General features: G+C 44.1%; 1 non-coding gene across 1 annotated transcript; it reads left to right on the top strand.

Moving 5' to 3' along the window:
* The first annotated feature begins 8170 nt into the window (after positions 1–8170).
* Positions 8171–8334, top strand: LOC138490649 (U1 spliceosomal RNA). The gene has a single exon (XR_011275580.1). It is a non-coding gene; the product is annotated as a U1 spliceosomal RNA (small nuclear RNA).
* The last annotated feature ends 9338 nt before the right edge of the window (positions 8335–17672 follow it).

Genomic DNA, 17672 nt, shown 5'->3' with positions numbered 1-17672 from the left:
TGAGTATGCCATTTTGCTCATTTTGAGGGTTTTCATTTTCATTTCTGGCTTCTGGGTTGGTGGGCTGAATCATAAGTCTAATTTGTCCCTCTTATCTCTGACTCCCTGCCATTGCTTTCCATCCACACAGAATTTAGTCAGCAGGTGTTTGGGGGAAGTGTTGCAGGGGGGGTGCTTAACCAATGTGCCATCTGTGATTGTGAAGAAAAGTGATTTTGTTTCCATTTCCATTAAAGAGGTATGTATTTTATGTTAGAAGTTGAAGCAACTATATTGTGGAATGTTTGCATGTATACTGCCACCCAGTGGTGGCTGTTGCCCTAATCTTTATTTTGCTCTGATTTTTCATTAATTCTAAAAATAAATAAATATTTCATTGTTCACAACGGCCTTGTTCACAGTCCATTGCGACACAGGATATTTGTCAAGGTGGGTGTGAGACGGGTTGGGATTGGGGCCTATTCAAGTCAAGAATCCAGGTATCAAATAACAATAAAGAAAATGTTTATAGTGTGCCACCTTCAGTGTCAGAGGAAGAAGTCCCTGGCTGGAGTGTGCCGTGTTATGAAATCTGTTACACTGATAACTTGATAAGCACCTTGAGTGATATAAACAACCCAAATTGTCTGTTGCTTTGTGCTGTTATCATTGTGTGTAAAGGACATTTTATATAAAAGCCTGCATCTTCTTCCATTCGTGGGCAAATTTTATTTGCACCTCGGCACTCGTTTAAGGTAATTATTTCAAGACTATGGGTCCTGCATTATAGTCTATGAATGAGGGTCATGAATGGGCACATTTTTTAGGCATCTCTGAATGTTTAAGAAGTGAGTTTATTTAGGGTTCTCCCTGGTTGTATTGGTGTTCAAATGTGTCCGATTTATCAGTGGCAGCCTCTTTGTGTTTGTGTTCGGTCATGGTACGGTATGTGTAGTGGTCAATTTTTGATGATCAGGTAGACAGAGGATACGCGTTGGTAGATTATGTGCATGTGATATCTGTTTAGATTGTATTTGTGTGTGTTTGTGTGTGTGTGCTGTAACTTGAGTGTTTTCTTTTGTGCTGTAACTTGAGCATTTCTTAAGGTTCTGTGCATGGGAAATTTTGAATGGCAGTCTACGTGTCAGTATGGGTTTCATGTATTTTCGAGATCTGCATGGATAGGATGCTTGCTGTTTTGTGGAGTTTGAGTGTTTAATATATTTTGTATATGTTTCTGTGTGTATAATTGCTGTGTGCATGTGTGTTGGGTGGGGGGATTTAAGAGCATTCTTGTTTTATATGTGTGTTTTTCAAGATCTACATGGTGTCCTTTTTGTGAGGGCATCTCTGTATTTGGTGGATCTAAATGTATGTGGGGGTGCATGTGGTTGGCGTTTCAATGTGTGGGTCTAAAGGAGGTGTCAGCTTGTTGGGATTACCTGGGTGTGAGCTCTGCATCTGTACGTGGCGACCTCTGTGTTGTCTTTATATGTGGTGCCTCTTTGCATGTCAGATCTCACTGCATGGCTTTCTGTGTGTGTGTTGTAGTATTTAGGAGCCAGGAAGGTTGCCCAGAGCATTGCCAGTGGTACAGATTCATTCAAATCCTTCCACCCATCACTTTTGTGGTCACAGTTTGTCTCACTATGTGAGGGAGGGTATGCCCAGATGTGGGTCCCTTGCTCGCTGCGCCATAGGAAACCAAGCTGCACCTCACTGAGGAGGCCCAACAAGGCCGAAACATGTCTGGTGTTGCTTGTGTTCCCTTGCAGAGGGGATCTGGCCTAGCAGTTTGGACTGGGCTGCTACCATTGGTTGCAGTACCTGACTGATTTGCATGTGGCTGGACCCCTTTTGCAATGGCGGACACGGGGTAAAAACGGTGGTGTGGAAGGTTGCCCAGAGCATTGCCAGTGGTACAGATTCATTCAAATCCTTCCACCCATCACCTCTGTGGTCACAGCATATAGGAGCCACCATGCCCTCAATCCTTCTTGAGGAATAGATGTATCCTCACAGAAACCACAGTACAACCATGAACCGGTACAGAAAGGTTAATGGAGTGCCCAATGATTAGAGCCCTGTGTGAGAAAACAGAAGGTGTCCCACCCAATAGTCCCAGGGGATAAGTCATCCAGGTGGCCAGGAGACGGCCATTGCTTTTGGATCAAGTTCCTGGAGGTGGACCAGTGCAGGAGGATCACCTGGGTGAGGGGTCTTCGGGGAGTGGGCCACCGAATGGTGAGACGTGGTATCTCTTCCCCTATAACACCTTTATCCCATCCTACCAGGAAGAATATTTAGGAACTCTGCCCCCACCCCCTTTACAACATGAACACTTTCTCACTGACAGCCCACTATGAGAGAAAACAGACTAACAGCCAAGCAGTATACCTGACATGTCCCAATAATATGGTCAGGCGTGGTCAGGCAATTACTGACCATCAGACACACATGATTTCCATTAAGCTTCCCCGCACAAGACCCATTGACATACGCTGCATAAGGATCATTAAAAGAGTTAAGCAGAGCACCCTGTAGGAACTCTTTTTCGTACAAGTCAGTGTCCCCCCTCAAAATTACTGACTGACACAAGGGTCTTCCTGTTTTACATGCTACTGAGAAGTCATAAGAAGATAGAAAGTCCCCTGTGGGAGAGAAATCATGTTAGAGATTGATTCTGTATTAGAACCACTATTCATGTATGCCAACTACATTCTGAAACAAAAGACATCCATGATGATGTCATAGGCGAAGATGATTGCTAACATCTCTGCTATCTTTGAGCATAGGGAACCTTTCTGACCCAACATGTATTGTGGGATTAGACATTGATAATGTATACATAAGGAGTCCACAGCTGGCATCAATTGACACGGTAACTGCTGAGCTTTATGCAAGTCTATGCAAAAAGGACAAGCATACTCCGCCTTAACACTTAAGGGGTGATGCCAGCTAGAATATCATCATCCAGACCTTGATGTCAACACCAGAGAGTTTGTCATATGGTGTACAGAGATGACCTTGACACAGAGTTGTGTCCATTTCAGTCAACAACTGAGTCAGCAGATAGAAACCATGGCCATGGGAGCCAATGATGCAGTCATGCCTTTGAAATCTCGAAGCAACATATAGTGATGCTGTTGATAATCAATATCAATGCCATTTAAGCCCATGGAGAAGGTGCATTCATGATATGTTGGTGTTTGGGGAAGGCAAAGCTAAAGAATTACAAACTTGTGTAGCATTCCAACATGCCCATTTACCATTTACACACAGGATCAACGACAAAGAAAACAACATTGTGGATGGAATATCTAGTCCAGTGTCAGGCGGTTTACCCTACAGCAAAGCGACCAACAGTAATCCTTTATTTAATTAGAATAGTTTCCATATGAAACCTATTTGAAACCTATTGAAACCTATGTGGGACATCTTACAATGCAGGCAGCTCTTTAGATTGAATAGGAATAGAACTGAGCCAACACATTATCAAATAGAGGCTGATCTTGACACTAGGTGTGAAAAGCTCTGCCGTTTCATTGGCCGTCAGGCTAGCAACTGAGTTGCAATAGTAATAGAGAGGGGCTTCTTGAAAGCAATATAAAAAGAACACTTGAAGTGAATGGTGTGTGAATGCATATTGTAAATTATGATTATTTATCAAAAAAGTCACTCTGAAACACATTTACGCTTACTCATAAAAGGGCCAAACAATATGGAGTGTCTGCTGTTGACTTCAAAAAGTAAAAATACTAGAAACATGTCAGTGTAGGCAGTGTCCAGCAAAAAGGATAAAACACAGCTAACATTTCCTGAAACGTGATACATCAAAGGGCAGACGGCCACTTTCCCTGGGGCAATTGAAACACAGAACATACTTTTTGACTAGACACGGTTCTTGAAAAGCCATCGCTACCGACACCTCCGGCAAACTGCATTACCACAAAGGAAATATGTGATTACAAGCCCCATCAAAGGATTCTGCATCGGCCACCCCATACAGTGAGTGAAAATGGACATTATAGAAACACTAGTCATCCATCACAAAGCAGACAATAATAGCTCTGCTCGCCGTGCATTTTCAGGAGACGAATAACAATTCAGACAGCCTCAAATGGAGCACTCACCCACATAGATGGAAGAAAGCAAAAATCCGAATTCCACAAGATGTGAAAGCGACTGTAAAGGGCAGAAGAAAGCAAAAAGCCAATATCCACGCTCATCTTGAAAACACAGAGGCACATGCAGAAGCTCATTGAAACCAGTGAAAGGTTTCACTTAGAGAGGCTTTTCAGGGTGACATGGGGAACTTCTTTGCCTTCTGTCTGAGCTCCCAGACAACAAAGCAAATACTATATTTGCATTGCTTCATCTATGCTACATAGAATCATGAATGTTGATAATATATGCATCACATGACTTTTTGATTGTGCCTTATATGCATCAACGATTTTACAGTTGTGCTTGCAAATATTGCATAATAACACTGATTATCACAGATTATCACAAATTGCAGACAGCGCTGTGGTGCCATTATAATGATTGCTCAAATATTGCAAACTCAAGACATGTTCAATAAAGGTGTACTTCAATGACAAGAGTGTGATGTGCTTATTTTTTCTTTGGCAAGCTTTAAGTTACAAAGTGACTTTGTCCATATAAGCAATCCTACCGTTTAATGTACCTCCTCTCCGGGAGCTCGGGACCCTCCTTTACCTTGCAAATTATAAGTGTAGCCAGATATAATATAACAGAATGGAAAATGGTTGGTTGCCTCCTACAGGTAGCTAGGTGCTATGCTGGAAAGGTGGCAACAATCGAACCTGTGAATTAACCCTGGCGCAACGTAAGTGCACCTGCACTGCATGAAAAGGATTAAAGCACAGTGTTATAAAAGGTTGCGATAGCCGCCCTATAGTTAAGGTGAGTCGGAGACACATAGGAACCCCCCATAATTATATTGTTAATGTCTTTTGATTCGAGTAACAGATGTGGCCGAAATTTCAAAAGTGATTAAAAGTCTATGCCCTCCCGGATTGCAAAGTTCGTAAAGATTTGTTAAAAAATAAAAAGTTATTAAGTGTCAAAAACATTTCTTTTCTTCAAAAGTGCAGCCTACTTCCCATTCAATTTCCCCAAGACAAAAAGGGTAATTTCTTTCCAAAGCGCACAGCCTCCACCGCTGGAAGGATTTGGACAAGGTCCAAAACAACTTGGGCAGGAAGCTTTGACTCACAATCCATGTGTGGTTTGGGGTTATTCTCTGCCATAGTTATTTTAAAATGTGACTGAGAAGGGGCTGCCCCTTTCCCCAAAATTGTAGTTAAATCTCCATTGGTGCATTGCAGGATCATGGTTTTCAGAAATGAAATGACTGCCATCTTGTTTTTCTCTCGATGCGAGAGATATTCAAGGCTATAGCCAAGGTTATGGGAAAATGAAACGCAGTAAAAAGCTATTTGTAGGTCGAAAAACATATAAATGTCATCAGGGTAGAGCTGGGCGGAATGCTAGAAAGCAATGAGTGAAATTTGGGAGTTGGAGGGGGTCCAGGGATTGAGTTTGCAAGACAAAGCTTTCTGTAGCCTTGGCTATAGCCGCGAATAACTGACATCTGAAAGCAAACTGAGTCACAGACGCAGCTTGTGTTCTGGGGAGCAGGGAGAGTGCAGGGGAGGTGAGGAGGCCATCCGGAGAGTGGGGGGAGCTGGCACAGATGAGGGGGGCACTTGGTGATGCCCTAAGGGGCAGTGAAACATTTTTTCCAGCTGTTTTGCCAATTTTCGCTGCTATATTCGAGGTTACAAAAGACAACAGATAGCCGTGGGTATGTGTAGCTCGATACCCGCAGTTACATGCTTAATTTCTTTTTTTTAAAGATGTTTTTATAACTATAGTGACATCGGGGCTGAAAAAAAATCAATGTCCATGGACTCAATTACCATTCGGGACTCCCATTCATGCAGTAACAAGGACAGACTCTGCTTACCTTCAAAATGAGGAAGGGGCCAGCCTCCCTAGGACACATTGCCTGATAAATTGATAAATCAACAAAACTTACAAGACCACTTAGAGCAAGGTTGTCCAACATAGGGCCCGCGGGCCACAATGCGGCCAGCCAAGCCATTTTATGTGGCCAGCGAGGCCGTATGTTGGACAACTCTTGAGTAAAAAAAAAAAAAAGAACATTCTTTTATTTGTTTTTTTAAAGGTGCATGACGCAAAACTGTAACTTCCTCTGGTGGCCCCATGGGGTCAACAGAGGTAGTTACAGTCCTCAGCCAGGAAGCATTAATTTATTTATTTATGCCATGTTTGTCAGATATCCGACAAGCATTGCAGAAATAAATAAATTTGTCAAGAAGATCTTCGGACTTGATGATGGAGGAAGGAGAGACTAATTTGAATCACGGCATAGTGAGGGTTACCTCGGGAATACCATTCATTTTCAGTGAGTGCGGGTCCATACAATTGCCCAGTACTCCCACAAACTATGAACAATGGGATTAATATAGTAGCAATTACTTTGCATTTAAATATCCCATTTCAGGCAAGTAGGACCCACCATGCAAGAGAGGAATGGGCTGCGGCCCAGACATGCCCGTTCCTCTCTTGCGTGGTGCTCCGAGGGGCTAAAGGCGAGCCGATATGAAGGGAGGAGGTGGTGAGGTGAGGAGAAGAGAGTGCTGGCCCGGGCGAAGGATTATGTGGACAGGTGCTGTGCAGGAGTTCCTCTTGGCGTGGGCAGCATAGTGGATTCTTGAACCCCTGATTAGCCGTGGGCCGCTGCTCAGAGGGCCATTGTGCGGAGTTACTTTCAAGGTTTGTCATCTCTGGACATATGTTTAGCAGGGGTTGCGGCGACACAGCCTGTCTGCCCCAAAAATCGATCTTTTGAATTGCGAATGTCACCGAAGATGAACCTTTATCAGCTGAGAAACTTAACCTTTGCAGTGCTTTTTTTCCTCGTCTCGAGACAAAGAAGAACACCAGGAGCTCAGTTACGTTTACCTCTAAGCACAGTGCAGATTGATGAAAACGTCCATGGATTATACCAAGTACATTGGACATTATAGATGTGGCCAGTGGGGTATCAAAGCATGGCGAATACCACATGTACAGCAAGATATGTTACCCTAGTAGTGCCCCAATAACACACTGCTACCTGCAAATGGGCCTCAGTGGACCACCTGCCAAGGTTTCTGGAAGTTGCTTATGATCTTGATCTGTGATCTATGATATGATCTGATATGATAGGTTATTTATAACGCGCTTAATACCCATGCAGCAGTGATCCCAATCATAAAAGTGAAACAGGCAAGCCCAACAGGTATAACTTATTTTCACTCTTTTGGTAGCACAGTCTGAGGGCAGCCTATACCCTTCAGGAGAGGTGTGAGCTGATACAGTTGCAACACAAAAAACAATAGTACTATGTTCCCAAAATACCTTACTTCTTGTCTTTTGGATCTCAGCATCTCAGCAGGGCCAGGCTTTTCAGCATCAGACCAGAAGCATGGGTGCCTTTGCGCTGGGCTGGGGTCAAGTCGGAGAGCAGCAGCGATGGGCCCCAATGATGCAGTTCTGTTTGGCAGTGGTGCTGATTTGCAGGTAGAAAACGCTGGGAACAGTAGGCCGTGCCAAGTGGATGGCACTGGAAGACTCCGTAACCTCTGGGCACGGACAAGGGAATACTTGCCTTTGGCGCTGTGCAGGCTCGGCTGACACAACACGGCATATGGTTACGGCAAAGATGTCAAAGCTTCAGCATTGTCATTGAGCAGAACTCTGAGGTTCAGGGGTGGTGGAGCGTCGAGGTCCAGGATGATTATGATGGTGTCAATGGGGCTAGCGCTGAGCAGCTCCGCTCAGGAGAGCCATGGGCCCGTGTGGGGCCGACAGGTCAGTGGGCAGACTGCAACAGGCCTGATGAGCCATCCTGCTATTTATACAAATCTCGGGCCGAGCAGGGCCTGATGGGAGAAAGGAACTGCGCTACAATCTGCTCTTCTGTTGGGCTCTGCCTGCTGGAGCTTCCCCCTACACGTGGGACAGGCAGCTCTGCAGATGCTCAGAGCTTCCAGAGGGGGTGGGGGGTTGGGGCTGGGTCAGGGCCTGCCTTCTCACCCTCGCTTAGCGGGGCTTCCCAGAACTGACCCAACCCCTGCCCTCTTGAATGCAACTCATACTTAGCTGGCAGGGGAGAATCTGATCTCAAGGGCAGATCTCCCACGGTGAGGCTTAATCCCATTGCACATCGGATTTGCTGACCCCTGCTATGTTCCCAAATGCAGGATACACGACTGCATTATTTCTGGTACTGGGGGACTGTGTTCGCGCACTCCATCTGATTTATTGATGAAAGAAAAGGTAAAGTGTGCACTAGGCCTGCCAGGTTACATACTTTAAGATTGTGCTCACATTGCGTTTCTTCAATTAGTTTCACCTTTGGGTGATCGCTTTTCCACATTTTATCTGTTGAATTGAATTATGCTTCTTTCATCACCACAGAAGTAATGTGTATTACAGAGATAAGCTGCCATATGTATTGGGCACACTGCACATGCTTAGGCAGCTTCAATCATGCTTTGTACAGGACAATGCTGGCCTAAATTGGGAACAGCCAGCATAGACATGTTGCTACAGGGGCATAGTTTGGGTACAACCAGCATGACAATGTGTTACATCAGTGACAGTGCTGTCTTACACTGTGGACACATTGATCATTAAAATGTGCTGTGTTGTAAAATGTTCTTTTCTGCTGTTGGTGACATGGAATTTTCATGTTCCCCTTTAGAACTGATTGTAAACTTATGGCTTTTTGGTCACCTTTTCTGCTGTAAAATGCACAATTTCAACCCCATATTTGAAAAAAAATTCTTCGGGGGGGAACCCCCCCAAACCCTTCCTAGAACCTTGTAGCTCCCTCGCTATGCTCGCTCGCCCCCACTATTTCAGAAAAATATTAACACATAGACACTGAACGAAATCACAAGCAACTAACCTTTGATCACTGCCCATGACACCAAAAGCTATCTTTGGGACTGCATGGCTATCACTGCCTGTGATGCTATTGTGTCAAAGGTCACACAATATCGCTTTTTAATATACTGCTTTGGGTGAGGTTGTTGACTTTTGGCTCGCCGGCCCACTGGGTGACAAAAAGTGAATGCTTCGGCCCCACATTCAAAAAGGTTGGACTGACTTAGAGGAATGGGCCCTTTTCTTGCTTTGAAGCTTAGCAGGGTCAGTAACTGCATCGATGGGTGACTGAATAGGCATCTGAATTGTTAATTTTTTTTAAACCTTGCCATTGTCAGCCTTTGAAGGTTTTGCAGTCTCCCAGTCAATAATACGAAATAAAAAACAGGTATTTTTACAGCAACAGTGGGTTTCTCATCCCTGAAGTAAATGGGACAAACCCTACTTAGTTTGAAAGTGAGGAAGGGGTGAGCCCACTAAGGCCATGTTGCCTAACATATCAGCCCTCCCTTAGAAGAACTCTTAGAGTAACATGGCCTAAGGGGGCTAGATCTTTCCTCGCTTTGAAACTAAGCAGGGTCGGTACCGGTTACTGCATGGATGACAGACAGTCCACAGTCCTGAATGCTGTGGCCCTCATTACGACCCTGGCGGAGTGGGTTTACGCCAGCGTTATTCGCGGCGGACCCGTCCGCCCTACTACGAGCTTCCGTAGCGCCATGGAACGTTTTCCGCCTGGTTTTTCCGGGCGGAGAAATCCATGGCGCTACGGGACCTTGATGTTAATCACGCCACCGTATTTTACGGTGGCGCAATTAACGCCTTCCCCACTCCCATTATACCCTATGGGGCAAAAATGGGAATGGGGAAGGGTAAAATGGGGAATGGGGATTTACCGCCCCGCCAAGGTCGGCATGGGGCGGAAAATCCGCCAACCTCCATGGCGCTATCGGCAGCTTTCCGCCGTGCTCCGCGGTGCATTTAGCACCGCGATTTCCGCCAGGGTCGTAATGAGGGCCTGTGTGTTTTCTTAGTTTTAAATATCTCATAACGCATGGCATCCATATGTTCATAAAACAGAAAAAATGAAATAAAAACAATCACATTTATGCTGAACACTGCTATTAGAGAACCCTGGACTCAAGGGCCCTCATTAGGACTCAGGCGGAAAACCATGGTGCTATTAGCACCATGGACAATGCCGGAGTCCGCCATGGCGGAATGGGGAATTACCACCCCATTCCAAGGTTGGCGGGGCGGTAATTCCCCATGCCACCATGGCCCTTCCCCATTCCCATTTTTGCCCCGTAGGGCATAACGGGAATGGGGAAGGCGGTAAGTACGGTACCACAAATTGCAGTACCATACTTACCTCGAGAGTCCCTTTGCGGGGCCCTACCTTAACGGCTGGTCTAGACCAGCCGTTAAGGTCGGGTCCCGCAAAGGGACCTCGTAGTAAGGCGTTAAGGCTTTAACGGCGCCGACACCTTTTTAACCCCTTAACACCTGAGTCCTAATGAGGCCCAAGGTGTTCGAGATACAGCACTTAACCATTATGCTACAATGACGTTATTGTTTGGATTTTTACAAGCTTCATACCTAGCCTTTTATCATTGAACATATTAAATTATAGGCTAAGTATGAAATGTTTGCTTTGTGAAGCAGCAACCTATTGTGGCCTAGTGGTTAAATGCTGGGTCTTGAGCTCTGGCAGACCAGGTTTTTTTTTTAATTAAAAGAAAAGCAATGCAAGTGGGTGGTGGTAAGGTTTGTTTCATTGGAGTCCTGTGATCTTATTTAGCATAAGGACATTTAGACATGGCTGCAATGTCAGCCACGCTGAAACATTCCTTGCACCAAAATGACGCCACCGGAATGGCTTTCGTCCCAAAAAGGGCCTTTTTGAGCATGGACTTTTTCACAATACTGGCCAGTGGCCACAATCTTTGACTGTGCCCACTCTATGGGCCTCATTACGAGGTTGGAGGTAGCCAAATAGCTCCATGGCTTCCTCCAAAACCCTTCCGACGACTCTGCCCTGGTGAATGGAGCAATTACCGGTCCATTCCGAGGTCGGAGGGACCGGTAATTCCCCATTCACCAGGGCCATTCCCCATTCCCATTTGAGCCCCCATAAGGCTCAATGGGAATGGGGAAGACGCTAATAATGGTACCGTTATTAGCTGTGGAGTCCCTTTGTGGGTCCCGTCCTTAACGCCTGAAAAAACCAGGCGTTAAGGAAGGGCCCGCAAAGGGAACTCGTAGTAGGGCGGTAACGGATTACCGGCACCGGTGCCCTTACCAGTGCCGGTAATTCCTTACCGCCCACCTCATAATGAGGCCCTATATTCTAACATATAAATGGGCCACTAGTCATGGCTTTTGACCTCGATCAGTTTGTACATCTTTTGACCATGTCCACTGTCAATTCTAAAATAATAAAATGCAATAAGCGATTACCTTCAGCCGTGCCCACTGTGTATTACACAACACTAACCAGCCACTAGCTTTGGCCTTCGACCTTGCCCACTGTACATTATATACACTAACCAGCCACTAGCCATGGTTTTCAACAAAATGCTAGTAAATTCTGACATATTAATTGGCACTAGCTATGGCCTTTTGCCATGGCCACTGACTACAGCTTTCAACGTTGCCCACTGTATATTTTAAAACAGTGATGGGCTGCTAGGCATGGCTTTTAATCATGCACATTAGTATTTTTGAACACTAGGCGACCACTAGCTATGGCCTTTGCTGCTGGCCAGAGAGCCCAGCCTTTGTCATGGGCAAGTCCACGGCCCAAATTTTTCTTAAGGTAATCAAAGTTTTCATAGGCTAACTTATACATGATGTTATGCCTAATTCCATTATTTATGTAATCAGTTATATACAATGCTATTAGTGTTGTCACCAGTGATGTCATCAGTGATGTGATTTGTGATGTCATCATTGTGGTTTTAGTCTGCGCAACAGGGGGCACACAGTTAAGGTGGCTTTAGCTGAATTTCCAGGGTTTTGTTGCATTAAATGCTCACCTTAACGTCCCTGCTACTAACATATTTTTCCTTGAATAGAGATAATCAGAAGGTGGCCTCGCCACCAATGTAGCAGATATGCCCATTCACTAAAACGGCAGAGGTAGCGAAAGCGTCCTCACAGTCCTGGTGACATTACAGGATGTGGAAGCACAGTGATGTCATCTGACCTTTGATCCGAGTAGCATTACAGGAAGTGACATTAGAAACATACAAACACACAATAAGTGGGCAATGTATAAAACAACTCTGATGCTGTCTCGATATGCAGTGTGGGCAGGCATTTTAGACAAGGAACATTGATTTCATGTTCCAGCACAGCCTCATATAGCCTGTTGCTGACATCTTAAATCTGTTAACGCCTCTAATGCCATCTACAGAAATAATACGCTAACTGCTGCCTCGCATGCTAGACACTGCAGTAATATGCAGCCTGCAGCCTTATAAAGGCAAGTTGCACCGTCTCATTCCACGTTAAGCCTCATGCGCAATCTATAGTCAGCATATGCAAGCTACAGCCTCACAAGCCCAAGTGCTGTGCACATATTCTAGGTGCAGCCCCAATTAATGTCATCATATTACAGGCAATGCATGATATAATAGAGGCATGTTTAAGCTTATTAGTATTATTTCTTTTTAATGGCACAAGCTGAAATGTCTCAGTTGTAGGTGATCTCAATTTTAGCAGCAAGGGAAAAGTAGGCCCTGTGAGGTAAAATGCTTTGCGCAGTATCATATATGTTGGTCTAGAGCACAAGCTGGGGTTTGTGATCAGGGAACCTGTTTCACTCCCTCTCTCTAATTTAACCAGGAGACTATAACTTCTGCCATCCCATTTATGATTATACATCAACATAGTAATAGTGTGTTCCTTCATTAACCCTGATCAGAACCAGTTCTTTCTGTTTAAGAAAGCAGTTGTTTGAAGCACCAAATCACATTCTAAATCAATCTGAACATATAAAAAACATTTCTTTCAAAACCTGTCGGCTAAGCAAGTATGATGTATTTGTATTGCGATGAAGAATTAACATAGTTACTAGTGGCAAGCACATAATTCACTGAGCTACCGCATCCCTTTCTCCATACTGCATAATAAGGATATTTCCTAAAGGTACACACAGAGGTATAAGTACTTGGCATAATTTACAATAAAGTGTCACACAAAAGGCATAACACGTAACATTTAAACAAGCTGCAAACGCAAAGATGTTTTACACACACACACACACACTCATTGAATACAGAGAGCAGCATCTCCAGGTACACTAATAATTTCTGAAGACGGCATGGCAAGTGCTATTCAAAATGTATAATTTTCTTATGCCAATGGACAAAGCATGGAGTCCTTGAGGAGTGTTCATGGTGGTGGTGATGGTCCCACTGTATAAAAAGTAATCATTTTGAAAAATTAAATGGGAAGGAACACACTCAGAGTGGCAAAACCAACGTGATATGTGTCAGTCGAAGAGTGTTGTATCCCTTGGCAACTAATTACTCTTTAACATGTAAGTGTGAGGGTCATTAGAACTGGGGTCACAAAGCAAGTACCAAGGGTATTGCCATAGGTGACAGCTGGAACCTCTAGCTACTCCTAATTGTGGTCCATGAACTTTAGTGGTGTAACTGCGTTCATGACAGATGAATTAGGGTGTAATCTGGGGCAGAGTATTTTTATTTTTTTACAAATCCGGATAGGGCCTGCACAATTAATATGGGTCTAAATCCAGCACTGGCTGAAATTGTGAGGTGGTGAGAAGATGTAACATAGAACACACAACACTACAAAAAAATACAAAATGCAAGTTATTTTGCACCACCCAGGGAGGGGATTTCTATCAACCTTTTAGCAACTCAGACATGTGCCAGTTGTTCTGCACTAAGACTATAATTTACACTAAACTTGGCTAGGAGAACTGAGTCAACCTTTATTTGAGAAGGACATTGGTCCTCATGATAGAAATAAAATGTCCAACAAAGATTCAAAGTCAAGGTAGACACCTAGCAACCTCACTACTATTGTTCTACTGAACACATTCAGCTCGGTATTATCCTTTATGACGTCTGCTTTAACCATAAACCAACAACTGCAGAACACCAAAATAAAAACCAAACCTAATGACCCCCCTCCGCTAATGCCAGCTTGCTTCTGTTCCCTTTGTCCTCGGTACAGAACTGAGGGTTCCTTGAAGGCCATCATGATGAAAACTGGCTGTGGGTACCTTTGGTCTGGCTGCCTCTGTTTTCCTTTTCTTTTCTTCACGGTTTTTTAGCCCGCCTCACCCACATATCATGGGTTGCACTTTAATTTGATAATTTCCCCCTTTCATTTACTTTATTGTGTCCTGGTGTCTATGCAAACTGTGGCTGTCTTAATGAGTTCTTCCCCCTGGGTTTGCTTTCTTTGAGTCTAGGGCCGTGGATGAAGCTTTCAAGGCCTTCACTGAGTCTACTCCTTATCCTCGGACATGTATGCACCCGAAATGCACACCGGTTATCCAATGCACTGGCAAGCATCATTCCCTCGTAGCATGCTTTAATAAGGTGAGGCAGCTTGAATTCTACATTCCTCCATTATCTCTTTGTTTTTCTCCAAGTTGTTCATTTTTTCCAGCACAGTGAGGCACTTTAGAGATGATTTTTCACGTCTCATTTGGCTAGGAGTAGAACTAAATAAACTTGGTACTGAGCACCCTTTATTTGCATTTAATTATTATTTATTTCCTGCTTAAGTAAGCTTCTCTGTGGAGGACTGGGGTGGGGTTCCTTCCTTTCCTATTGAGTCTTTTTATTGAATAGGTCCCATGACTGTTAGAGGCATGCGTGATTAAAGGGGGAGGCACACCTGATTCACGGCTGCCTCCTGGCAGCAGGAATTGCTCTTAGCTTGTTTTCTTGTTTTTAACCTGGGTCGAGTGTGAACACACTGGGGAAGCTCCACAAGTGGTTCTCTCTCTTCCTTTCCAGGCTACAGGCAGTGGCAGTGAAACCTGGATTACTATGGAGTGTTCTCTACTAGACCCGAGCAGCAAAACCACCGTGACCCAGAACTACAACTGGACCACTTCTCTTACTGCGGCGCCCCTCAGATATGAGCTGCCCTTCCTCTGTGCAACATCCCTTACCTCACTTAAATCTGGTGGGACGGCAGAAATGGCAGGAGTCCACCATCGTTTCTCACTGACAGCTGCCTTGCACTTTGGCCAATCTCCACTCTCCTGAACAATCTCCTTCATTGGAGGTCACAGAAGTGCTGTCAGGTCCTGCTGGCATGTCTTTATGTCCCCACCCCCTTTGCACCATCTGCAAAGTGTCTTTCCCCCGAGCGGGGAAGCCCCATACAGCCCTTCATATAGCACCTGAGGGCATTGCCAGGGGCAGCCGCCATGGGAGTGAGTTATCCTCCATCAGCTCCACCTCAGGGACAAGGGGGAGGGGTGTCACCAGTCCTCAAATTAGTGTTTTTCTGGCGAACAGTTACACTGGCAGCCGTTTCAGCACGACCGACTTTTTGGTAGGTGATCATTGTTTTCAAAATGCTGCTTTTTGTTGACTTTCCTTTCGTATGCACATTTTTTAACCAGGGAGCAACAGAATGCAATTCATGAAATCACAATAAAACGTACAAACTTCACCTATAAAAAACGAACCAATGTTAGAATTGTTTTCAGGTCCTGTAAAAAAGATGTACCTTCACAGATGAGTGTGAGTTTATTTGTGATAATTATCTGACCCAGCTGGACAAAGGTTAACAGCATAGTGCATTAATATGAAATTAGATTTACATCTGGGGTTATATAAGTCTGAAAATCAGGGCTAATACAGCCAATGAGAGATCCTCCAAGAAGTACAACAATTACATGGCGACCCCATTATTGATTTTCCCCACGCCCCTCTTCTTCCCACTTCCCTCTGCTTTTCTTCCCCCATTAAGACAACGAGATTTATTAGTACTGCCTTAACTACCAACCTTCCCCAAAATATAAAAAGAAAGGCATATCTGTAGGAAGTAGCACTTGAAAAGTCAAAGGGTTGTGGGGTAATAAGACAGTGTCAGAGTTACAGAGATGGAGAGGCCAGGCTAGGACCCATTGTGAGTGAGAAACTGGCTAAGTGTGGAGTTCCATTGAAATATAGAAGCTAGTACAAAACAGTGATTTAAACATAAGGCCTAGTGAATGAGCAAGAATGGGCCTCGCTCCATTTTGTTAGAATTTACAGGCATTCAGCCGAAGAAAAGTGAGACTTAGAACTAGAATATTGTTAACTGCATCCAATGGATTCCAAACGACATGTGGCACTTGTAACAGTGTATTGAGAAGCGACCCACAACACAGGGAGTTCAGTCCCGCCCCACTTAAGTGGTTATGCAACAAACTGTTTCCCAGATTCTTTTTTTTAGCCCTATCTCAAACAAATATCATGCCCATTGGGTCCCTCGCCCCTGTGCTAACAATGAGCGAAGAACCAAGCCAGTGTACGCAGAATATATTGCTATTTATTTAAATTAAAAGTAATAAAAATTAGCACGAAAAGGTCAAACCGCCACTTTATCAATGACACAACACAATCAACTTCTCTCAGCATAACAAATCACATAAGTGAGTTAAAAAGAACACGAAAACAATTCTTCCCTTTGTGTAAATTTCACTTCACAAAATAATTACACTGATCAATAAAGAAGGCATGTATGTAATGGTATGCAATTTTGATTTTTCTGCAAGCTTAAAAGGCTAGCAGTAGGATTTCAAGATTATGCATTATACTTATGACAATTAAGATTTTGCCCACACTTTTCGTTTAAAATAAACACATGGTGATTTAGCAGTTTGTTTTTCAGATCCCCTTTGCATTGGTCTATGTTCGGTAGTCAGAGAGAAAAATTGGAATGATTTGGAGAATTTTGGATTTCAGATCCCCCTTACTGATCAGCAAGCATTGGGGAAGCTGGATAAAAATGTTGTACTGATTTAAGAACAAAGTCAGTTGGGCAACAAGGTTTACACAATTAACTTATAGGCTATAGTTTTCTGTGCACACTGGGAAGTGAGCTTTGTTAATTTTGAATAACAAAATTCACCCCATAGTGTTCTGCCAAATGGGGAATTAATTAAATTAATATTTTAGTTAAATAGGCTTAGGATACACACAGTTTTGCCCACCTGCTCACTAAAAAGGGAAATTATTCAAGGCGAGCAACTCCCCCAGCTTTTAGTTGCCTCTGTTCTACTTACATAGCAGGCCTCTGTTTAATGTTCAGGAAGGCCAGCTGTATTGCAGGACACTCTGGAAACATAGGGCAGGGATCTGGTCACTCCACTCTCAAAGATGGCCTCCCACTCTCCACCACAGGACCTAGTCAGCTTTGAGGCCTGCCTAGAAATAGACAGCTTCACCCATATGCACTCTCCACAATCTCCTCTGGTGTCTCCTTACAGCTGTCAGATGGCAAGCTTCAGCAGCCTTCCCAATGGTCTGTCTCTTGTCTGTCTATTCCTGTCTTTGAACTTTCTCTGTCTGTCCTCCCATCTTTCTGCTTTTTCTCTCTCTCTGTCCTAGTGCAGTACCCCTTATATAGCAGCAATGACAACACCAATTTTACAATCTTGGGGAAGTACCCTGCAATAATTCCTGCCACTCGGATTGGACAGTTACCCTTCTCTCTAT

The sequence above is a fragment of the Ambystoma mexicanum genome, chromosome 9, assembly GCF_040938575.1.
Source record: "Ambystoma mexicanum isolate Mex_15411 chromosome 9, UKY_AmexF1_1, whole genome shotgun sequence".
Taxonomy (NCBI): domain Eukaryota; kingdom Metazoa; phylum Chordata; class Amphibia; order Caudata; family Ambystomatidae; genus Ambystoma; species Ambystoma mexicanum.
Note: the sequence above shows the minus strand (reverse complement) of the source record. Positions and strands in the feature narration are given on the sequence as shown.